The sequence below is a fragment of the Cydia fagiglandana genome, chromosome 25, assembly GCF_963556715.1.
Source record: "Cydia fagiglandana chromosome 25, ilCydFagi1.1, whole genome shotgun sequence".
Taxonomy (NCBI): Eukaryota; Metazoa; Arthropoda; class Insecta; order Lepidoptera; family Tortricidae; genus Cydia; species Cydia fagiglandana.
In genome coordinates this window covers 3351577-3377815 of record NC_085956.1, presented here as the reverse complement: position 1 = coordinate 3377815, position 26239 = coordinate 3351577, and the positions used below count along the sequence as shown (strand labels likewise).

General features: G+C 38.8%; 1 protein-coding gene across 5 annotated transcripts in view; it reads left to right on the top strand.

The window, feature by feature from the left end:
• The window catches only part of LOC134677000 (probable nuclear hormone receptor HR3), a 203031-nt gene that overhangs the window by 27661 nt on the left and 149131 nt on the right, over positions 1 to 26239 (top strand). Inside the window, exon 1 of one of the 5 annotated variants that reach the window (XM_063535383.1) lies at positions 25717 to 25812. The exons of 3 other annotated variants lie outside the window; for them this stretch is intronic. The gene's annotated coding sequence lies outside the window, so the exon portion shown is untranslated. One more of the 5 variants, XM_063535384.1, reaches the window with a different exon arrangement.

Here is a 26239-nt window from a genome sequence, read left to right as displayed (position 1 = left end):
GTGATTGGTCCGTTCAAAGACACGGACGTCACACAAAGACACTTTCGACTCGAACAAAGAGTAAAATTACCGTATGCGTGGCAGAGGGGGTAGCGCGACTATGCTCTAAGTCTGGAGGATGTTTTGTCTGTGTTTGGTCCAAATTAGATTTGTCATAAATTCACAGATTTTCTTTTTTGTTTCCAATTTTTAGGGTTCCGTACCCAAAGGGTAAAAACGGGACCCTTTTTACTGACTCTGCTGTCCGTTTGTCTGTCGCCAGGCTGTATCTCCAACTAGACAGTTGAGATTTTCACAGGTTATGTATTTCTGTTGCCGCTATAACAACAAATACTAAAAACAAAATAATATAAATATTTAAGTGGGGCTCCCATACAACAAACGTGATTTTTTTTGCTGTTATTTGCGTAATGGTAAGGAACCCTTAGTGCGCGAGTCCGACTCGCACTTGGGTTTTACCCTTTGGGTACGGAACCCTAAAAACAATGGCATGATTGTAATGTAAACATTCTAGTTCTGCGCAGGTATTTATGACCCATTTTCGCAGTGACTCAAGGTCACTGCATTTTCAGCCTCGGCCCGCACGATGGACTCATCGCGTGCTCGGTTTTTAATCATAATTTTCGTAAACCAATTTGACTTGCAATTTTTTTCCAATTCAAATTAATACGTTTATTTCAGACACAACTGTCCATATATGTACAATATACACAAAACATACAAGTTATAAAAAACAATAACTTATAATAACATACAAAATACACACACCAAGTCGAATAAATGATAGTGACATGGTAATCACTTTGTCAATATTAATTATGATTTGACATTATTATGAACAAACTTTTACGATTTTTACACATTTTTAATTACGAAAACGGACGTTGATTGCAATTTTTGATGTACTTTTTAATTTGTGTTATTTGAGCGCTTCTTTTATTTTTTGCCATTTTTATATATTGTGACCTTTTTTGCCACTTTTATGTTATTTCTAGTCAGGATCACGAGCCCTTGTCATCCTTATAGGAAAAAAAAAGTCCTAAAATTTCCACAAATTTTTCAAACTTTCCTTTTTGTTACCGCCATACAAAGTATATTTGGAAATGGTAACACAATAGGAAAAAAACTCTGGGACTTTTATTTATCCCATTAGGATCGAAAGAGCTCGTGATTCTGAGTAGAAATAACACAAAAGAGGCAAAAAATGTCACAATATATAAAAATGGCAAAAAAAATAAAAGAGATGCTCATTTTACTTTTAATTTATTTATAGATTTGATTTGTAAATATGAATTAAAACTCATACTTAGGTATAGTGTTTTTTTATCTCTTCTAGCTTTTTGGTTTTTATTTCACACAAATTTTATTAATAGCAAAAGAATAGATAGTGTAGTATAGAGGGGTCCTGTCATAGTAAATGTTGTAGTCACAGTAAATTTACTGCCATCTATCGACACACGACTAAAACTCAAAATGAAAACGTATAAAAGTATTAAAAAATGTATGTATATGGATAAATGATTTTATTATTTTTATATCATTTTGACCCATGTTCATTCACATGTGCATTCGGTGGCAAACAAGAATAAAGATTGCCTTTGCTTTAACACATTCAGGGCCAAGAACCCGACTGTCGGGTACACTGTTCGTAGCGACTACGTGCTCCATACGGCGAAACCGGGGCTACGCGCTACGAGCGTAACCCGTAACACTTAGTAGCAATGAATGTGTTAAAAACTTCATAATGTACCCTCGATTCGAGATCCTCAGAGGCCACACAGGTTGTTAAACCTTAGGTATCCTAGACTCTAAGGTCCTAAGCCCTAATTAACCTAGGCATCAGGTCGGACGGATAAGAAAATCAATAGTCAAAACTCCATTTTGTATTCCCTCCAGATCCTTAGAGGACACACAGGTTGTTAAACCTAGGTATCCTAGACTAGGACCTAGGCATCAAGTCGGATAGGAAAATCAATAGTCCCGGTGCGTAAAATAGGACTGCAGCCCTGACCTACATCACGGAACCTGCCATTGTGGCTATGCAGCTGTATTTACAATCAATGAAGCTTAAACTATAATTGTACATTACGATACAAGTGCGAAAAGTAGGAAAAGAGGAAGGTGCAAAAAGGAATTTCGCAACACCCCTTCCCCCCTTCGGTCGTGCTTCAATTTATCGCCATTCGTTGCGAATTACCTTTTCCCAGGTGTATTGTACAACGTTTTACAGCACATATGGCCCTATAAATTTTTGACATAGGCACGTATTGTCGTTAATCCCGCCGTAGGGCGGTAAAGTAGCACCATATGTACTGTAAAAATATGTTCAGACGACCGTTCTGGCCTAGTGGGTAGTGACCCTGCCTATGAAGCCGATGGTCCCGGGTTCGAATCCTGGTAAGGGCATTTATTTGTATGATGATACAGATATTTGTTCCTGAGTCATGGTTGTTTTCTATGTATTTAAGTATTTATATATTACATATATCGTTGTCTAAGTACCCACAACACAAGCCTTCTTGAGCTTACCGTGGGGCTTAGTCAATTTGTGTAAAAAATGTTCTGTAACATTTATTTATTTATTTATGTACAACACTGATTTAAAACTTCCCAGGTTTTCAAACTTGTAACCGTGAGATTAAACAATGCGTACAAATAATAGTGAGTATTACTGCAATGTTCTGCCGCCAGAGTGCAGCACTAGTGCACATAGTAAACCATAGAGTAACTTATACAGGGTGTCCCAGAATTCGACGTCAAGCCGTAAAGTCATAACAGTTATCATAAAAATACAAAAAAAAATCCAACTCATGTTCTTTAAAAATTATGGTCACTTTAAAAATTCACTAAAAAATCCACATCCTGTAATTATTCAAGATTACACAATAATAAAAAAATTTAAATAAATTATGGAATTTGTAGTAACAAGAGTTAAAGAACCATTACAGGGTGTGGATTTTTTAGTGAATTTTTAAAGTGACCATAATTTTTAAAAAACAGGAGTTGGATTTTTTTTGTATTTTTATGATAACTGTTATGACTTGGTCTATCATCCGTTTACGGCTTGACGTCGAATTCTGGGACACCCTGTACATACTAGAGGCCTTAAACAGTTTTTTGACAAGTTTTCACTATGACATTTATGCACCAAGGCGGTTTGTTTACAGGTGGTCTACCGCGAAACGCGGAAATCGAAATTTCGTTATTTGCTTCGTGCGCGAGTCCGACTCGCACTTGGCCGATTTTTTTTAATTAATACAAGAAATAAAAAGACCGACTGGCCCACAGGGAATTTTACGATGTAGTGCATAATTATTTTCCGTCGTATTTTCACGGAAACGTACGAACGTGTCTTTTTATTTTTATTTCAGTCAGTCTCGGTACTAAAAGTACTGAGGACTGAAGTAGCATGACAAATACGAACGTTTCCGAGAAAATACGATGGAAAACAATTATGCACTACATCTGTAATCTGTATACCTACAGTATGTAACTGAACGAAAAGCAATTACTCAAACTCGTTAATGTTTCAGGTCATACTGAGCAACTTTTACGCGGAAAAAACAATTGGATGTTTCATACATTTTGCTGGTCCAATGTTGAAATTTCCAATTTTTTTCGCGATTTCGCGGTTGGTCCCGTAGTAAAAGTTGCTTAGTATGACCTAAACATTAACGGGTTTGTGAAATTGCTTTTCGTACAGTTACATTAGGATTGAAGATATTTTTTTTCGGATATTTAACACGGAAACCATTCACCTTCGGAAGTAGGTCACTGTCAGGTCGGACACTTATCGATATTGTAGCCACTGAAATCACAGCAATAAGTCCACGTATTGGAAAATAATGGATTATATTGATTTAAGGCGCCGTGAGTTCAGGTTCTTCTCTCACTCTCACTCTCATTGCGCGTGAGGGAGACGGCTGTGTGTCCGGAATCGGGGATATCATTGTTTTATTATTTTTAGTTTTAACAAAAAAACCGACCAAGTGCGAGTCGGACTCACGAAGGGTTCCATACCATTACGCAAAAAAGGCAAAAAATGTATGTATGGGAGCCCTACTTAAATATTTATTTTATTTTGTTTTTAGTATTTGTTGTTATAGCGGCAACAGAAATAAGTACATACATCATCTTTGAAAATTTCAACTGTCTAGCTATCACGGTTCTAGCCAGCCCATCGACACCCCATACTTTGATAAATTATGAAAGCCCTTGTTACCAACATTGAGGCATAGAAATAATCTTATCGAATTAAAATGACTGCTGTTGCATTTTGGTGGCACATACCATACTTGCTTTTAACATAGACGTATTATACTTACTTTTCTTTAGGTTGGTATGATTGGTAGTAAAACGTCAAACGTCATTTGAATTGTCGTGAACGTGAAAATACGTGGTTATTTTTTATTGTAATTGGTAAAATAACTTAAGCTGTTATTTAAATGGGGGCCAAATCTTTAAGGAAATGTGAAGTTTGTAGTGGGTGTGTAAGAAGACTAACTACTGACGCATTTTTGGCCGAATTTCCAACTTGATCCGAACAGGTCGGTAAACTGATGTTTGTATGCAATATTTTAATTTTTTACTTTGAGTCGTTAACAGTTACTAATTTAATTAGTTTTAGTCGTGTACAATCCATGATTAAAACGAAAATATTTTGTGAATAAAGTATTTTTAAGTAAAAAACTAAGTAACCTATGACACGAATAGTGTACGACCAATTTTATCGATAATCTCTTTATTTCAGATGTCGATTATGGGCAAAGCTGAGGAAAAGGAAATGAGGATTTGGCGTATTTATTTACCTATTCAAAAGCTGAATGGAAACAAGTTCATTTGTGGAAATCATTCTCCATCCAGTGCCTTCAATAAAAAGGGACCAGATTAAAAAAGAATGCGCGCGAATTCAGCATATTGTAATATGCCTACTTGAATAATAAACTATGTTATTTTTATCATGTAAAATAAAATTGTTTATATATATATATATAATGTTCTTTTATTTTATTAATAGGTAGTACAGTAGGTAAATACAGCAGCACGTATCGCACATTTATCGATATCGATAAACAGTAGGTACTGGAAGTGTCGAGCCCTAGCGTTGTTTTTTTTGTGTTGGTAGTATTGTGTGGTTTTTCTTTTTTTAACAATTATGGCCTGGATGCGAGATCTTTAAGCCTGTATTTGGTGTGTTGGGATATGTACGTTCATAATTCGGTTCGAGGATTGTTCGAGAGTGCCGACTCTTAAAACGTAGTGATTATATGCTCTTTGGTTCTAGCTATTCGGTGAGATACAGCCTGGTGGCAGACAGACGGACAGCGGAGTCTTAGTAAATAGGGTCCCGTTTTTACCCTTTGGGTACGGAACCCTAAAAAGTAATCGATTAGTTCAAAGATAAAACTGCCTATTTTTAGAAGCAACTTTCGTGTTTTTAGTTTTTTTGCAAATTTTTTTTTAATAGAGCATCGAAGATGTTAGTGATTTTTTATTGAAGTTAGTAGAGAAAGGCCTCAAGATTACTCTTTATATCTTCATATCTTCATCTTTCTTTTAAGTCTCGCCGTCATGTACATTTTATCTTAGTTTGACTACCATTTCATATGTATCTCTGTTACTTATAGGTTAGCTGGAAGAGATCCCTTTACGGGATAAGTTCGCCTTTGTACACATTTACTGTATTCTCTCTGTGTACTTGTTTTGTGCAATAAAGTGTTTACTACTACTACTACTACATAAATAAATAAACTAGTAAATAATAATAATAATTATTATTATAGGACATTTTTACCCAAATTGACTAAGCCTCACATATTTTTGGAAACCGCATTATGATTTAAAGATAGCGCTACGAATTTTCAAAAACTTACCTCCTAAAACAACCCTGGGTAAAAATTACCCTAGACACTAGTCTAACCTTTTCAGTCCGGTCACCCCTATGACTAACTAGGGAACCTGATTTTACCCCTCCTCCCAATGGTAATAAAACATAAAACGTGTACGTTTGTTGTATTGTTATAATAGGTCAGCTTATTACCTCCGTAAAATACCAGTTTTACCCCCACGGGGGTAATTACCCCCAGGTAGGAACCACTGCCCTAGACCTTATTTAACGGCAATTCCGAAAAGAATTTCCAGTATTTTCTTTGCTATTTCTTAGAAACTATTCACTTTCCTAAAACATACCTAAAGTTGAGGTCAACGACTTCTGACCTTAGCTTTCAGAGAAAGTACCGAAATTGGAAATTGTACACGTTTCTATTAAGAAAACAGTCTTTTTACAAATTGACATATAGTAGGCATTGCGGCTACTGTTTACATATTTACATTTACTTACAAATGGTTTATTTGCAGTAAATATACACTGAGAGAAAAATCATTAGTAAACTAAACCAGGAATTAAAAAACAGTTCTGTACTGGGGGAAAAAATGAAGTTTAGTAATAATTATAGACGTTTCACTATTTCTGTAAAGTTTATTTATTTCTACAAACAGCTCAGTAATCCTAAATCTAATTTCAACAAACAGATAATAGAAATTGCAAGAACTAATAGAAATTGCAAAAGTCAATTTGTTCCTATTAGTTGACTCTCCTTGTCCCCGGATTAAGTTTATTTTTGTAATTCTAAGTGTGTTTTTGTTATCCTTTTCTCTCAGTGTAGTTTCAATGGTCTTATAGTACTTACAAAATAAATCTACAGATGTTACATACGAACGTCTCTTGCTATTTCAGTTAGTGTCGGTACAAAAAGTACAGAGGTTGACTGAAGTAGCATGATAAATACGAACGTTTCCGAGATAAAAAATAAGTTCAAAAACTAAAACCCGACTACTGCAAATCGCGCTCTAAAAAGTATGAAACAAGATAGAATTCTTATCTAAAATTATCATGCAGAAAATATTATATATGTTACCATTTTTTTTATATAAAAATACAACGTAATATAATTTACTGAATTTTTTATATATTTACAGAGATTCAGAGGATCGCCGTGGTCGTATGCCACGATTATAAACTTAAAAGTAATGTGGCATACGACCACGGCTATCCTCTGAATCTCTGTAAATATATAAAAAATTCAGTAAATTATATTACGTTGTATTTTTATATAAAAAAAATGGTAACATATATAATATTTTCTGCTTGATAATTTTAGATAAGAATTCTATCTTGTTTCATACTTTTTAGAGCGCGATTTGCAGTAGTCGGGTTTTAGTTTTTGAACTTATTTTTTATTTAATTAATTTTGGGGTCATGATTTCGTTACTAACTTTTTGAAGTCACTTTATATTACTTTTGCGAGGGCGTCCTCAGTACAGAAATACACGCATAGCGCCGCCTATATCGGGCTACGCCCGACTCCTTTAGTGCCTATGAGGGCGCCGATGGCGGCCGTCTTTGGACCGCGTACGTCGGGTTACGCTCGACACTTTTAGTATGAGGGCGCCGAAGGCGCCCGGTTTTGGAACGCGTACGTCGGGGTACCCCCGACTCTTTTAGTATGAGGGCGCCGAAGGCGCCCGGCTCTGGAACGCGTACGTCGGGCTACTCCCGACTCTTTTAGTATGAGGGCACCGAAGGCGCCCGGCTTTGGAACGCGTACGTCGGGCTACGCCCGACACTTTTAGTGTGAGGGCACCGAAGGCGCCCGGCTTTGGAACGCGTATGTCGGGCTACGCCCGACTCTTTTAGTATGAGGGCGCCGAAGGCGCCCGGCTTTGGAACGCGTACGTCGGGTTACGCTCGACACTTTTAGTATGAGGGCGCCGAAGGCGCCCGGCTTTGGAACGCGTATGTCGGGCTACGCCCGACTCTTTTAGTATGAGGGCGCCGAAGGCGCCCGGCTTTGGAACGCGTACGTCGGGTTACGCTTGACACTTTTAGTATGAGGGCGCCGAAGGCGCCCGGCTTTGCAACGCATACGTCGGGCTCCGTCCGACTCTTTTAGTATGAGGGCGCCGAAGGCGCCCGGCTTTGGAACGCGTATGTCGGGCTACGCCCGACTCTTAGTATGAGGGCGCCGAAGGCGCCCGGCTTTGGAACGCGTACGTCGGGCTCCGCCCGACTCTTTTAGTATGAAGGCGCCGAAGGCGCCCGGCTTTGCAACGCATACGTCGGGCTCCGTCCGACTCTTTTAGTATGAGGGCGCCGAAGGCGCCCGGCTTTGGATTGCGTATGTCGGGCTACGCCCGACTCTTTTAGTATGAGGGCGCCGAAGGCGCCCGGCTTTGGAACGCGTACGTCGGGTTACGCTCGACACTTTTAGTATGAGGGCGCCGAAGGCGCCCGGCTTTGCAACGCATACGTCGGGCTCCGTCCGACTCTTTTAGTATGAGGGCGCCGAAGGCGCCCGGCTTTGGAACGCGTATGTCGGGCTACGCCCGACTCTTTTAGTATGAGGGCGCCGAAGGCGCCCGGCTTTGGAACGCGTATGTCGGGCTACGCCCGACTCTTTTGGTATGAGGGCGCCGAAGGCGCCCGGCTTTGGAACGCGTACGTCGGGCTCCGCCCGACTCTTTTAGTATGAAGGCGCCGAAGGCGCCCGGCTCTGGAACGCGTACGTCGGGCTACGCCCGACAATTTTAGTACGATGGCGCCGAAGGCGCCCGGCTTCGGAACGCGTACGTATCTTGTAAAAAAATTGACTGTTTCATACATTTTGGCTGATCAGGACTTCTATACCTATTGACGTTATAAAATGTTGCAGGACATTAAAAAATCACCATGTATAGCGGCCAAACAAATTTCTTTTGCAAAAACCTTCTTGTATCGCCGTAGTCGCGTAACACGCGGATAGAATCCAGAGCGCTTGTAGATTCAGAGTTCGAATCACCTAACCGATAAATTAATGTTTTATCTGGCGCATGCAAGCAAAGCCGGGTGCAAAAGCTAACAATATTTATATATTTGAAATGTGCTATTTGAGCTCTTTCCAATGATGTATAACACATCATCATTACTTAATTTTAGTTTTTTGGTTCGTGACTTTATGACCTCTAGAGGGCGCAGCAAGTGTTCATTTTTTTGTGACGCCATATAGCCTATAACCAGTGGACGATTAAGACGATTCGAATGACACATCGTTTGTTAAATTATAATAAGTACTTTAGAAGTTATGAGGGAACAGATGAACATACATACATACATACATACATACCCACATACATACCGGTCAAAATCATAACCCTCCTTTTGCGTTGCCGTAGTCGGGTAAAAATAGGATGGAAAACAATAATGCACTACATTTGTAGGTTAACCCTCCCTCTCTGCCCAACTTCAAACTTTTAGCTAGCATTTAGTGGTTTAGGTTTCTAAAAAACCCTGACATTCTCCGAGACCCCGCAATCTTGACAATGGACCCAAAATCCTGACATGTCCGGAAATCCTGACGTAAGGCAATCCTTATCCAGACATATTTGCTAAAATAAAAAAATAGACCTTAGCACAGATTAATATAAATAATAGTACTAAGTACAGAAGACTTACCCCCTTATTCATAAACGTTTACTAAAGTTAGCAAGCCGATAATAATCGTTTGTCCCTTTCCATCATACCAATACGTCGGAAAGGGACAAACGATTATTATCGGCTTGAAAACTATAGTAAACGTTTATGAATAAGGGGGTTACTCTCTAACAAAACGCGTCTGTTACGATCAGCACAGATATAGCTGCTAGGTGGCGACAGCGCCACGCGCGGCTTATGGCAAACCCCAAAATTGGGGCCGAACGGATGTACTTTTAGCCTCGGAGTAATTAACAATGTAGCCGCCATTAACAGGCGTTCCCCTCTGTCGAAAATAGGCGGCCAATGGTCAACCACTTGTCAACCATATGTATGGACTGACGTTTATCTGACATGACGTACCTATACATTTGATGTGCCCCTCCCCCGCAAAAAACGGCATACTATTTTGTACCGAAAATTTTAGACATGGCGTCTCCGTTGTTAATTACTCCGAGACTTTTAGCTACCAGTAACAAAGCGATGAAATCGCGGAGTGAGACACGCCTCACCTTAGACAGATCTGACATCCCTAGCTAATAGGTTTTCGACAGCTGGGAATATCACAATTTCTGTACCATTATAGGGCATATTTCATTCAAAATCATTTATTTTAAAAAATAGGAAAGTTACGTTAAATATGGCTTGAGGAGTTAAAGCTTTATAAGCATCATTTTCGTCAAACTCCTTAAAACGCTCATACAATGTGTGTAAGCTTCGTTTCATTGGTAAACAAACCAAAGCAATTAGCAAACATAACATAAATAAACATTGAAAACATCCGCAGTGTATGATGCTTACCGTTACCGCCATCTATCGAGCAAAAGCTGCACCCGCGTGACACATATAGGGACTAGTCTAACAGTAATCTGGCTGTCTAGCTCGCAGCTACTGTTTAATAGCCTTGAGAACGCAATTATATTAATTAAATGTAATTAGCCGAGGTCAAAGACTCATCTCGTGAATCTAACTGTTTTCTTACTCGTAAGTTTATTTCGATTGAAATCCACTTAGAAAAATGTTCGTGTTTTTCTTATAAAATTAATTATAAAATATGCGAAGTAACTACAAAATATATGCCGTTTTTTTAAATGTTAAGTAACATCAACGCAATATTGCTTATAATGAAGTAATTCTAACGGTAATCGCAAATTGACAACAGCGCCATCTGCCGGCGAGTAGCGACGCGTTTTCGCCTGGTACCGTTGGAACCGTTGGTTGACACAGTTCCCTCACAGCTGATCGTCTCTGTGTGACGTAGACATGAGAAAGTTACGTCTGTGTGCGAGAATCCGGGATGCTACTCCGTTAGTCTTTACAAACCTGTTTTTGAAATGTCCAGATTTCGAAGAGCCCCGAATTCTTAGTAAAAACCTTTATAATCTCATTCAATTTAAGCTGGTTACAACTCCAAGTATATCTAGACCTGTCTAATGTAAGGAAGGGCTATATGAGACAGAGGTCAAGTGACGCTGGATATGTTTAAGTGCTTTTATGTGTTTTGTAATAGGTACCGCTTTGTGTCAGGTATTTGTATGGTGGCTTTGTTTGGTTAGGTCTGACTAGAATTTTAGACACTAAAATAGACAATTTTGTAACTTAGATGAGCTTGCGAGTTAGCCTGTATGGGAGTCCCACATAACCATCTCAGGCCCGTCCCCGCGTCTGTGTGGTATGCGTAATAATGCATTCCTCCTCTATAAAAAAAGGCTTAGGCTTAATCTTCTTCTATCTATACATATACTTAATAAAGCTGTAGAGGGTCGAAAGTCTGTACATTGAAGATATTTGAAAAAACGTTGGCTTGGGATACTTAGAATCGATAACAGAACACGTTCCAACAATTTTTAGAATTTTTGTCTGTTTGTCTGTTTATTTGAACGCGCATCACGTGAAAACGGCTGAACGGATTTTGATGGAAACATTACTAATCTATCGAGAAAATCTCCGGCCAGGTTATCTATCTTCTATCTATACATATAATAAAGCTGTAGAGGGTCGAAAGTCTGTACATTGAAGATATTTGAAAAAACGTTGGCTTGGGATATTTAGAATCGATAACAGAACACGTTCCAACAATTTTTAGAATTTTTGTCTGTTTGTCTGTTTATCTGTTTATCTGTTTGTCTGTTTATTTGAACGCGCATCACGTGAAAACGGCTGAACGGATTTTGATGGAAACATTACTAATCTATCGAGAAAATCTCCGGCCAGGTTATAGGCTATAAAAATTCAACCCTTAAAAGGGGGGGTAGCCACAACACTCGCTTGATTCAAGTTTGCCCCTGAATCTTATGGCGCTACTTAGGAAGGAGGGGCAAACTTTTTTCAAATATGTGCTACCACTATTGAGTACCCTGGTAAACTAACAGATGGCGCTGAATTTAATACGTAGTGACATGAATAGCCACCGAGGAAGGTTTTTGTCAAATTAACTCTAAGTTTAGATGAGGGGGTACGGACATCAACAAATTTAATTAAATAATTATGTCGATATAATAATATACAACAAAATTAAACGACAGTAAATTAATTACCCCTCATTGCACAGTGACATCTTTTTCACCACTACCCAAAAAAAGTGAGAGAGAGTGTATTGTGTTTTCAGCGTTCGTGTTTGTATATATATATTTATTTATCTGGGTTTCACTCTCTCTCACTCTTTTGCGGTTCGGCGCTAGGTCTTATGCGAGGCCTTCTGCCTTACGGCAAAGTTGATCTTCTGCCTTAATTACACTTGGGCGTGGATCCAGGCTTTCCTCTTTCGCAGCTGGACCTACTGCCTTGCTCACACTTCGCCAATTCAATTATCTTGGTCAATTCCAAGCTCTGCTTTCTTGCATCTTTTATGCATGAAAACAACCTCGCTGAGACCCTTAAATATCGAGCCCTATGCGAAGCTAGGCTGATAGAAAACTGTCCCATCCCTTCTTTGTATGAAATCCTGGATTCGCGCCTGGTTGGGACTAAAAGTAAAATTGCGTTTTTTATATCGAAAAATTTTCGCGCTCGCTTCGCTCGCGTTTTTAATATCCTTCTAAGGTTTGATAAAGGTGACGTTCGGGTGGCGACTGCAGCAGCATTATTCTGTTGCAACGTTACTGTCAATTTTCGTCATTTTTTTTTTTATTATGAATGGGCTTACTCATGGCCACAGACTAGCCGAGGCGTAGACGCCATAAAATGATGTGACCGATTTCCATACTAAAAGTAAAAATGTACAACTGTCTATCATATTGCGTTTTTATATCGAAAAAATTTCGCGCTCGCTTCGCTCGCGTTTTCAATCACTTTCTAACATATGATAAAGGTGACGTTCGGGTGGCGACTGCAGCAGCATTACTCTGTTGCAACGTTACTTTCAATTTTCGTCATTTAAAATGATGTGACTGATTTCCATACTAAAAGTAAAAATGTACAACTGTCTATCAAATTGCGTTTTTATATCGAAAAATTTTCGCGCTCGCTTCGCTCGCGTTTTCAATTACATTCTAACCTAAGATATGATTAAAGTGACATTCGGGTGGCGACTGCAGCAGCATTAGGTACTCTGTTGCAACATTACTGCTGCGGCACTGTCAATTTTCGAGATATAATAATGTGACTGATTTCCATTCTCAGCTGTAATGCGGCAATGAACTTCACTCAATTTACCAAAAAAAATAATGTAATCTTAATGACCCTAGGGAGAGGGGGCACCATGGTCTAGAAATGCTTAGGGCATTAAAATATCTTTATACGGCACTGCTTCGGACTTAACCCGACGTACGTGTCGCACTGTACGCGTTCCAAAGCCGGGCGCCTTCAGCGTCCTCATACTAAAAGAATCTGGCGTAGCCCGACAACGTGGCGCGCTGCACGCGGTCCAAAGCCAGGCGACTTCGACTTTCTCATACTAAAAGAGACCTACGTGACACGCTGTATGGTTACCAAAGCCGGGCGCCTTCGGCGCCCTCATACTCAAAGAGTCGGGCGTAGACCGATGTACTTAATTGACACACTGTGCGTGTTCCAAAGCCGGGCGCCTTCGGCGCCCTCATACTCAAAGCGTCGGGAGTAGACCGACGTACGTGCTGATACGCTGTACGCGTTCCAAAGCAGGGCGCCTTCGGCGCCCGCATACTAAAAGTCAGGCGTGGACGACGTACGTGACACGCTGTACGCTTGCCAAAGTTGGGAGCCGAAGGCACCCTCATACTCAAAGCATCGGGCTAAGCCCGACGCACGTGGCGCGCTGAATGCGGTCCAAAGCTAGGCGACTTCGACTTTCTCATACTAAAAGAGTCGGGCGTAGTCGGACTACTACAAATCGCGCTCTATAAAGTATGAAACTAATAAGATAGAATTATTTTAAGAAATTATCATACAGGAAATTATAAATGTTATAATTTTTTGAATAAAAAAATACAGTGTAATGTAATTTACAATTTTTTATATATTAAGCAGCTTACTGACACAAACCGAATCCCACGCGGGCGGAGCCGCGGGCACAGCTAGTTGTTACATAAGTATTTAATAGAAATACACATTAAGATTTACCTTTTTCGGGTTCCATACCCAAAGGGTAAAAACGGGACTCTATTACCAAGACTCCGCTGTCCGTATGTCCGTCTGTCCGTTTGTCTGTCATCAGGCTGTATTTCACAGATGATGTATTTATTTCTGTTGCCGCTATAACAACAAATAATAGAAACAAAATAAAATAAATATTTAAGTGGGGCTCCCATACAACAAATTTGACTTTTTTGCCTTTTTTTGTGTAATGGCACGGAACCCTTCGTGCGCGAGCCCGATTCGCACTTGGCCGATTTTTTCTAATACTAATAAAATAAACCGAAATATAGTACAAAGTAGAAACTTAACTAAACAAGTAAACACAGTTACAAAAATTGTACTTACAAACAACTCGTTCCGCCCTTTTAAGAGGCAAAGGTGCCCCTCACGCTAGCCACGTTGAAACGACAGTTTCTGCATCAGGAATGACCCGGAATGCCTTTAGCGTCATTATTAGATGATTTTATTCACTATTTTAATTATTTTCTGTTTCAGGTAAGTTCCTAAGGAAAATTAAAGCCAGCTACAATAGTACATTACGACACAAATGCGAAAAACAGGAAATTCGTCGCACGTGTATCGTACAACGTTTTACAGTACATCATGGACCTTTAAATTGTCAACATAGTTACGTAATATGCTAATTATTGCACTAGTGCGGTAAAGTACTACTATATGTACTGTAAAATGTATTTTTCGGGAGTCAAATGGCAGCATTGAGCAGTCTATGGGTAAGTAGAGGAAACTATGTACATATATTGTGATCTGAAGCTAACTGCCCGATCCGAACTTTAAGATACGTCAGTTAATAGATCTAGAAACGATATGGATTAGATGTGTCAGTGTCAAAAGTGACATTTTTGTTTGAAGGAACGTCACATTTGACACTGACATATAATCCATATCGTTTATAGATCTATTAACTGACGTATCTTAAAGTTCGACTCCGGCCTCGCGGCTCGATTCGGAAAATGAATTAGATTTCTACTAGACTCCAACAAGTTACGATATGGATAATTTAAAGATATTTGTGAGATAGATATGTCAAATTTGACGTTTCCGCGATTCTGGAGGTCCTCTTGAAGGATTTCGACAAGTTATGACTTAGATATCCAAGTCACATCTAGTCGATATCTAATGTAGATCTAGTTGATCTCTAAATCGTCTCTAGATCTTGTGATTATCTCGAAATCCGAATAGGCCTGCCGGTCTCTTAGGAGTAAAAGGAACACTTATAGTGTAGGTATGATAAGGTATATGATACATATTGCCATAGTGGAATTAAGTATATTTTTTTATTTTATTAAAAATTTACACGTTTATGTTCAATACAATTGCATTTTAATCATGAAAATCGATACACGCGCACATGTCATGCATTTCATCTCAAATTACTAATATATATGTTCAATATACCTAATACACATATACCTATCGTTCAAATTCATATGTTCAATATGCCTATACCTAATATACAAACACCGTTCAAACTCAAAACATCATATATAGCTATGCATACTATATTATTTTTTCGACCACAGTCATATTGCACAAACGGGTCTACCGCGATATAATTTCATTGTTTTTACCTTAATGTAAAAAGAAAATTACTAATTAATTATTTAATTAATTATAAATTGTTGTTAAATGTGTACTAAACGCGAGAGTTTAAAGTTTTACAACTACCTATATTGACCATGAATGTTAAAAAATTATTTATTTAAAGTAGATTTTTGTTTTATGGACAATGCATTTATTGATAAAAACCGGGCAAGTGCGAGTCGGACTCGCGCACGAAGGGTTCCGTACCATAATGCAAAAAAACAAACAAAGAGAAAGCAAAAAAAAACCGGTCACCCATCCAAGTACTGACCTCTCCCGACGTTGCTTAACTTTGGTCAAAAATCACCAACTCACAACTTTCAACTCACTAGCTATCACGGTTCGTGAGATACAGCCTGGTGACAGACGGACGGACGGACGGACGGACGGACGGACGGACGGACGGACGGACGGACAGCGAAGTCTTAGTAATAGGGTCCCGTTTTACCCTTTGGGTACGGAACCCTAAAAACTAAGAAATAAACAAACAAACATAATAAAACTTACAAAACTATAGATAAAAAATTTGCCCTAGATCGCCGTCAATGGGCAAGGTGCCCAGAAGGCTGGCCGTATTCCCCCGCTGTATAGCGATGCTAATACGCTGGGCGAAATAGTGGCCAGCCCTCTGGTCACCGTAGATTTTTGAACTTCGATTTCAAAAGTGGAAGTAAGTATCAATTTGCACATTACTGACTAGCGTTATAGGTATTCGAGAAAGGAAGTAGCTATTATCGGCTTGGCAATATATTTGCACTAGTGCGCAAAATATCACATTACATACGAGTGTGATTAATTCAGGTAAATAGTTCTATTCAATGTCGAAAAAATTGGCAAATTAATGCGTTATATACGCAGATTATTTATTTAGGTTTTCCGGTTAAATATTTATGACCAGCCTGCGTTTTGTCCGCGTAATAAACGTCAAAAGTTTCACCCCTGTTTTTACCCCCTTATGGGGTGAATTGAATAAAATCGCGTTTATTGGAGTTCTGCAATCTTTGGAATAAGTTTCAAAGTTGAAGGTTTTCTGTGAGCGTCGAAATATACCTTTTAAGCGGCATAAACGGTTGCATCTTTTTTTTACGTAAACTTTGAAGTTTGATTTTTTCACAGCTTCAAGGGGGTGTAGACTTGAGTATATGGTTTTAATTTCAACTCAATACCTCCACGCGTTCCCGAGATAAAGGGTCTTGACAGACAGGCGGACAACAAAGTGTTTGGATCACTTTTTTTGTGAAGTGGGTGAAATTTAACATGCAAGATTTGACCCGTACTGTCGCCATCAGATATATCGGAGCGGCCAAGGTGCTCACAAATATCTGAACACGCCTCTATTGTCAGGGCGTTAGAGCGCGTGTTCAGATGTTGTGAACACCTTGGCCGCTCCGATATATCTGATGGCGACTGTACAAACATATGAAGCTTGTAAAAGCTTATAATATTAAGGTGTATTCGGGTAATACCGAATGTCGGATAATTCCGAAATTCAGATGAAAATCACCCTTAATTCCATCATAATACAAGTCTCTTTTCGGAATTACCCGACAGTTTTCGACATTCGGAATTACCCGAGTAAACCTTATGCATTAGTTTAGTAGTGTCTAGGCTCGCGAAGTACATATGTACGTGTACATATCTACCGCTATGTACTTATCGTACATTGACCGAGATAGCGTCCTGTTATCATCCGTTATCACACGAAATTGGGTTACCGTGTAATGAGTGCCAAGTGTCTTGGCGCCTTGGGTGTTAAGTTTGGGTGCAGTTGTATACAACAACAGTACATTTAAACTATACTCTGTATCTTTAGTAGGTCAGGAAATGAATGCTCAAAAAACGTTGTAGAGGGAAATGCTAGGAACACAATTTTTGACTCCGTAACTTTGTTTGGACTAGTTAGGAGGTGAACATATCAAAAGTCCCCGGCTGTAGCCCCGCTGCTGGGGGGTAGAGGGGGGTAGAAGGTCGAATTTTTCGGTTTTTCATTGATATCTTGGAAACTTTGCGTCTTAGCGGCATGACTACTAAGACAAACCGAAAGCTGATATGTTCACCTCCTAACTAGTCCAAACAAAGTTACGTAGTCAAAAATTGTGTTCCTAGCATTTCCCTCTATAACTTCTTATTGCTTGGCCTATAAGTATTTAAATAAAAGTAAACAAAATCTACCCTCAAATGGCTCCTTAAGCCAGTTGAGGGTAGACGAAAACATTACACGATCAAATAATGCAGGTTAAAGTCCGGTCGTTCAGTGACAGATCCAGGCGGTTTTGTAATTGGTCGGTTAACCAATAAATGTTATAACTACCCGAAAATGTACCAATTGTTTGTTTACTTTTAAGATACAGAGTAAAGGATGACTCACGTTAGACCGGGCCGTGTCCGGGCCGGAGCTTCCGGCGCATCTTTCTATGGAAAGTGTCACGTGATCGCCTGCCATGACATAGAAAAGTAACCCCCGGAAGCTCCGGCCCGGACACGGCCCGGTCTAACGTGAGTCATCCTTAAACGTGGTCGTAGTGTATGAGTTGTATGAGCCTTGTATGTACATCGCTAAATAAGGTCACGCATCCTATACACACAGCAGTGTTTGTTTAGTTGTTGCTAATATTGAAGGGGAAAGTGGCCGTTTGTACTTTTACTTCGTGACGTGGATTGCTAAAATTTTAACTTATTTAACGCCAAGTTGAGTCATAGGTACCAGAGACAGGTAATTATGGACATACTAGCTTTTGCTCGAGACTTCGTCTGCGTGGAATTAGTGAGAGCAGCTAAAGTAGGTATAGCGCATCGAGCAATCATTCAATTCGCGCATTTCTTACTTCAATTATTAGGCAATTCAATAACTCTTTCAATTCCACCCCCCTTTGCACTCTCTTCAGGAATGATTTCCGACATATAAACTATCCTATGCCCTTCCCCAGGACTTAAACTATCTCTATTCCGAATTTCAACTAAATTGGTTCAGTGGCTTAAGCGTGAAGAGTGTAAAAATATGGATCATCAATCGTCATACTCAAAAATATGGCCCATAGCTCTTATGTCAGTGAATTAAGAACTATGGGACATATTTTTGAGTAAGTTGTCTGCACTCATAGTTTTACACTTGTACATGTTTATGTTTCCGATTTAGGCTACAAGATGGCAGACCCTCCAACGCGCACGGTCCCTATAAGCTTTTCCCACCAATAAAAATTCTATCTATCTATTTTTTCGCTGAAAGGGATAAGTTCGCCTTTGTACTAATGATGTGTGTTCTTTCATGTTTTATGTTTCTTTTTGTACAATAAAGTATTTTACTACTACTACTACTTTATTCGGGCGTCAGGGTGATTTTGACATGAAGTTGTAATATAAGTCATAACGTATTGTTTGTCATATTATCATTAGTCCTAAAACTGAAACCGTTAACTTTCCAGGATTTTCGTAAGGTTATCCTATAGATAGGACGGGAGTTGGCAACTGTGCTTATTTGTGGCACAAATGGAACTGGTGCGAATCACCAGCATGCCGGTGTGGAGCAGCCGAGCAGACTGTACACCACATGGTATTTGACTGTCCTCTAACCAAATACCATGGGCAAGTGGAGGATTTTACCACCTTAACCACAGAAGCGGTACAGTACTTAAAAACTGTAAATCTCTGAAGTAGATTAACAGAAAAAAGCCATACGAAAAAAAAATTAGATAGGTTAGGTTAGGTTTGTTTTATGGCAATTCTGAAAAGTTAACTGTTTCAGTTTTAGGACTAATGATTATGATATGACAAACATACATTATGACTTACGACTTTATGACTTAAACTATTTTGGGAAACAATAGAGACCCATTTTATTCTTACCCTATCTCACCTTATGTGTAGTGCCACCTATAATATAAAAAACCGGGCAAGTGCGAGTCGGACTCGCGCACGAAGGGTTCCGTACCATAATGCAAAAAAAAAACAAAAATAAAGCAAAAAAGAAAACGATCACCCATCCAAGTACTGACCACTCCCGACGTTGCTTAACTTTGGTCAAAAATCACGTTTGTTGTATGGGAGCCCCATTTAAATCTTTATTTTATTCTGTTTTTAGTATTTGTTGTTATAGCGGCAACAGAAATACATCATCTGTGAAAATTTCAACTGTCTAGCTATCACGGTTCGTGAGATACAGCCTGGTGACAGACGGACGGACGGACGGACGGACGGACGGACGGACGGACGGACGGACAGCGAAGTCTTAGTAATAGGGTCCCGTTTTACCCTTTGGGTACGGAACCCTAATAAATCACCTATAATAGTCTAATACTTTTTGTTCCAAATACGTACAAAAAGTAAGCAGTAAAAGTAGTAGTGTGTAAGTTTGTGTTGTTTTGATTGATTGATTGATTTATTCTGTGGTAGTGCGACAGATTTTCAATAATATCCTTATAGTTTATATTATAATTTTTAACCTCCGCCATATTCTTTGTTACAAATCGCACGAGCGATGTTCAAGAACGTTGTGATTCACTCAAAATTGCTGCATCGTCCGTTAATAACTCACGAATGGCTGTAATGAGCAAGTATTCGCTATAATTACTGATTATCTTAAACTTATGAGGCCTTTGTTTAAATACTGACTGATCATTCATAGTTTTAACTTCCTTTTTGAATTATTCCAAACTTTTGTTTTCTAGAAAAATTGGTAATAATCCCGAAATTTGTCAGCTGACTACTTATTAAAGATGACTCACACAGAAATCAAGAGCAAGACCAATGTTCTTTTTTGCTTTTTCTAAGTTATTTCTCCCGTATTAACTCACATTTATAGACGGGTCTATCGCGAATTTATTTTATTACCATTTACCGACGTTTCGACACAGGTTTCACTGGCCGTGGTCGCGTCTATGTGTTCAAAACGCGAAAGTTTTAAATATTATATTTCTCTCGTTTATGAAAGTACCGTGCCTCAAACTTACGCAATTTAAAAATGATAAAGTAAATTTTTGTGCCATGGCAGGAGTGGCTCACTCCGCGATTTCGTCGCTTTGCTACAGGTAGCTAAAAGTCCATCCGTTCGACCCCAATTTTGGGGTTTGTCATTAAGCCGCGCGTGGCGCTGTCGCCACCTAACGGTCATATCTGTGCTGATCGTGACAGACGCGTTTTGATAAAGAGTGAGTCTTCTGTACCTATAGTTGGAAGATTTTGGACCATAAAATAGTTGGGTGATTTTATGTTTCTAACTAGTTCAAATTCTATCCCCCTTCGAGACAAATTTGCACGTCCAAGTCAGAAACATGATACTATCTTCCCCATGACGTCTATAGCGGACAATAACAATGGGACCACTAGACGTGGACACAGGACAGTTCGCAAGGGTCCGGTTTATTTGCGAACCGGACCGGTTTCTATTCTAATTTGCTTTTAATTCTAATTCGGGAGGGGTCTGTTTAGATTTGAATATTTTATTTGCGCCGAGTGGAATATGTACCAATTAAATAAGAAATTGCAGACACCTGCTTACCCGGTTCGTGTTACCATATTTTTACAGTCAACTGTAAAAATATGGGTGTAGACAACTTACTCAAAAATATGTCCCATAGTTCTTAATTCTCTGACTTAAGAGTTATGGGACATATTTTTGAGATGATTTGTACACCCATATTGTTATAGTTGACTGTATGTACCTATAAAACTTATAGAATATTACATCGAATTTAAGCTGTTGTGAGACATACTAACATTGAATAATTTTACGGTTTAGACTCACTTTTTAGTCACTCGCGCGACATGTTTCGGAGAGCCTAGGTCTCCTTTCTCAAGCACTAACAGTGTTCACGACGGCCGTGAATCTCGTACGCCGTACGCGATACACACGCACACACGGGCACGCACGCACGGCGGGTAGTGCTTGAGAAAGGAGACCTAGGCTCTCCGAATCATGTCGCGCGATTGACTAAAAACAAGTGAGTCTAAACCGTAAAATTATTCAGAATATTACATATTCTGAGTCTTCTGTCTTGTAGTTTTTCTTTCTCACATTTGTTCTTTTTGTCCTTTCTAGACTGTATTATTCATGTACCTTGTTTGTATAAATACTGTTTATTATAACATTTTCACAGTGTATTAAGCAGGCCACCGACAAGCCTTCCAAATGGAAGCCGTTGCAATGGATTAATCCAAATGGACGGCATCCTAATATTAAACATTGTACGTTTTTGTCATTCACGGACCGATTCTGGATTGCAGCCACGCTATTTGGACTGTTGGAAGGCTCGTCTGTGGCCACCTTTAGTCAGCTGTAATGCTCTGTAAACTTTATGAATCAATAAAAAATATATTTCTAGGTAATCAACTAAAACCTTCAACAGCTAAAGGGAAGAAATAACATTTTAATATACGTTTGTCACAGTTCTTTAAATTATTTTTTTATATTTACATTTACAACGGGAAAAATGTTATTCAGACTTTGATTGATGTGGAAAGAAAATTTTAACATTTGAGCTTTTAAACTGTCAAAACAAACTAATTTTAAATGGTATTTTTAGGGTTCCGTACCTCAAAAGGAAAAAACGGAACCCTTATAGGATCACTCGTGCGTCTGTCTGTCTGTCCGTCTGTCACAGCCTATTTTCTCGGAAAGTACTGGACCAATTAAGTTGAAATTTGGTACACATATGTAAATTAGTGACCCAAAGATGGACATGTTTTTTTATAATTTTAAAATACATAGGTTCGAAGTTATTTAAGAAAAAAAAAACAAAAAAATTATCTTTCCCCCCCTTTATCTCCGAACAACTGGGTCTAAAATTCTGAAAAAGATACACAAAATAGTTCTTTACCCATAGATGACAGGAAAACCTATTATAAATGTGCAGTCAAGCGTGAGTCGGACGTATGTACGGAACCCTAGAAACGCGGGTCCGACTCGCACTTGGCTGATTTTTTTATTAGTTTGGCACGGCCTGTTGGTTTTCGTAAAGGGCTTGATGTTTGTTAACCGAGCGAAGCGAAGTTCTGCATTTCAACTTGCACAAAAGTGCTTTCATATGGCTGTCCACTACAGTTCGCATTTTCAACCGATTCTCGTGAAAATTTGTGCAGTTTTATAGGCGCATTATCGAATACCTTTAAACGGGCAATTCTTGTTTATATATGTTAACGGCTCTAACGATTTCGATAAAATTTGCTAGGTATGCGGTTTTCGGGGGCTAAAAATCGATCTAGCCAGTACGGCTACCATCAGTTTGGCATTGACATAAATGCTATCGTGAACGTAATTTACTTTCTATATCTCTTTCGCACTAATATGTCACTACGAGCGATATGCATGGAAAATAAATTACGTTCACGATAGCGTTTATGTCAACGCCAAACTGATGGTAGCCGTACAGGTGTTATATGTATCTCTGGGAAAACGCGCATTTTTGAGTTTATATGTTTTCCGAGCAAAGCTCGGTCTCCCAGATATTATAATATTATGCGAACAATCGAATACCTATTAGGAAATATAGATGGTCAAGCAAATCTTGTCAGTAGAAAAAGGCGCGAAATTCAAATTTTCTATGACACGATATCCCTTCGCGCCTACATTTTTAAAATTTTCCGCCTTTTTCTACTGACAAGATCTGCTTGACCAAGTATAGTCTTATTCCCCTCTGTGTATGACTGGGCCACCACCCTGGTCAACCCGCCGTCTTAATTACAAGGAGGTATCGTATCTCAAAAACAAATGAACTTGAAAAAGGAACTTTCAGATAAAGATATTAAGGTTAACACTGCTTTTAAGTACAGGAGGGCAGCACTGGGGCCCCATAGTAATAATTAATAACAAAAAGGAATTTAAAAGTGAATTACTTGAGCGTTTCTTTTATTTTTTGCCACTTTTGTGTTATTTCTAGTCAGAATCACTAGCTCTTTCGATCCTTAGGGGTCATCCATTAATTACGTTACACGAATTTCAAGGTTTTTTGACCCCTCCCATTGTCACACTTGGTCACATTTGGCAAACCCCTCCCCCCCTGGTGTGACGTCACATTTTTTCAGCGAAAGCGGAAAATCGATTTAAGTATTATTATTTTTTTGTCATAATATTAGTAAATTTATAACCCAAAACTGATTATGAAAAAAAATTAAACTAATAAAAACGATTATCGTTCCAAAAACTTGTTTTTGAACTGTAAAGTAATTAAAATGATTAAAATAAAATTTTGGTTACTGATGAAGTTAAAGTGACATCACAAAGTTTGTGACCCCCTCTCCCCCTTGTCACAACATGTCAAATTTTCTTGACCCCCTCCCCCCCCCCCCCTAAACGTGTGATGTAATTAATGGATGACCCCTTATGCGATTAAAAAATTTCCCAGTTTTTTTCCTACTACCATTTCCCCATATACTTTATATGGCGGTAACAAAAAGGAAAGTTTGAAAAATGTATGGAAATTTCAGGACACTTTTTTTCTCCTAAGGGCCCCCCACATCTGGCGTCTTTCGAGCGTCGGCGTCTACAATTCTATGGCCGACGTCGACGCAACGTCGACGCAGCGTTGACGCAACTGCGCAGCGACGTCATTCTCCATAGCGCTGGACCGAAGCCGACAGACGCCGACGCTCGAACGACGCCGGATGTGGGGGGGCCCTAAGGATGAAAACGGGCTCGCGATCCTGACTAGAAATAACACAAATGTGGCAAAAAGGTCACAATATATAAAAAATATCAAAAAATAAAAAAAAACGCTCACCTGCCTATGCCATCTATGGACATACTAATTAATACAATATAACGTCCCAGTGCTCAACAATACTTGATACTTTCAATCTTCCAAGCAATAGAGCTGACAAACGGTATGTCATCTAGAGATGCACCGGATATCCGGTTACTATCCGGTATCCGGCCTATCCGACCATTAATTTGCTATCCGGCCGGATACCGGATAGTGACCTACTATCCGGCCGGATACCGGATAGTAACATTGCTTGATTTCGGAGTAAACAAATTGGATTTAAGAAACCGACACGGTCATAATCGTACTTGTTTATTATTTTAAAACAATTTAACCATTCCACTGACTTGCACGCGCACTCATTTCGAACCTAGAAATGAGTCCTAGCGAACGTTTACTAGGAAACAGGTCAAACCTGCAGAATGCCACCTGAAAAACCGAAATGTAGGTCTAGTTCCGCTGGCCGAATATTCGGCGGCCGGATACCGGATATTCGGCCGATGGTCAGGCCGAATATCCGGTATCCGGTTTCCGGCCAAACAACTATCCGTTGCATCTCTAAATTGTCATCTATTCGGAAGTGGGCCGTCAAGTAGAACGTTTACCCCATTCATGAATGAGTAAGTATATTTTAAAATTTGTGACTCATTTACTCTGGAAAGAAACGTAAATAATCTGTTTCAGGATATAAGGATGCCATGTGTGTCATATATTATTTTTGTAGCTGTTAGGCGCAAGAGTCCACATATTAGTTTCCATAAAAGTAGGAAAATTACAGTTTTTTGCACAAAAACTAATGTTAATGGATTTAGAATTTTAAATTTAACTACTCAGCTTTACAAATTAAAATTCCTGTTAATCGTGTGTATTATTTAAAATTAAATTAAGTTATTTATTTTAATTTATTTTTTCAATTATTAACCATTCTTTCACCTTCAGTTCATCAACATGAGTCATATCTGTCCTAGCTTCGGCTTTTTGAAAATAGTATAGTATTAAACTGCTTCTCATTTCACTTTTTTATTTACTTTAAAATGTATACAAAATTATTATGACAAAAAATAAAATTGTCAGTTCGTTTAGTACGACGTCCGGTTAGTACGACGTAACATCAGCGGTCCCTTGGGCGTCGGTATAACCGGACTCTACTGTATTTTCCAACTATTGGAACCACCAGCCTCAGCGACATATTGAGTTTTTCAAAATGATTGCATTCTTTTCATCTATCTTTTGATTTATTTACTTATTTCTATAACTTAGCCACCTTCGCCACTAGCCACCCATCTTCGTCACCAGCCAAATCCTCAGCTTTTCAATTCGCAAGCCAAGCCTAAACGCGTCCGTTCACCGCAGTACACACCGACCGTCGCACGCGCACGGCCGCGCCCGCGCGTTCTTAACCAGTACTTACGTATGTGTGTGTGACAGTGCAGTGTATGGATTGCTTTTTTGGACGTGAGTTTTTTTTAGTTGAGATTTTTCGTCTGTATTTTTTTTAACTATAAAAGTCAAATTTATATAGCGGGTGACTCACTTATTTGACTAATAAGTGAGTTAGTCGGTTAAAATAATTTTAACAAAAGTTGTATTGTTACTAACTTTCGTTTTTTTGACAAATATTATGTCTTAAATATGATATAATATATAATATAATACATATTTTAATAAATTATTCGAAATTAGGTCAAGATTAGAAATAAATACAGCGTGTTTATTAAAAACTGAGACGCGTTCAACTATATTTGTGTTATCGGATAAAAAGTTTATTTACATTATATTTAAGTATTTAAGATTGTCAACAAAGTAGTAGTGCTATAACCTACAAAATATCATTAATCATTAGTATCATATCATATAAAAACATCTATTTATTTTATTTATC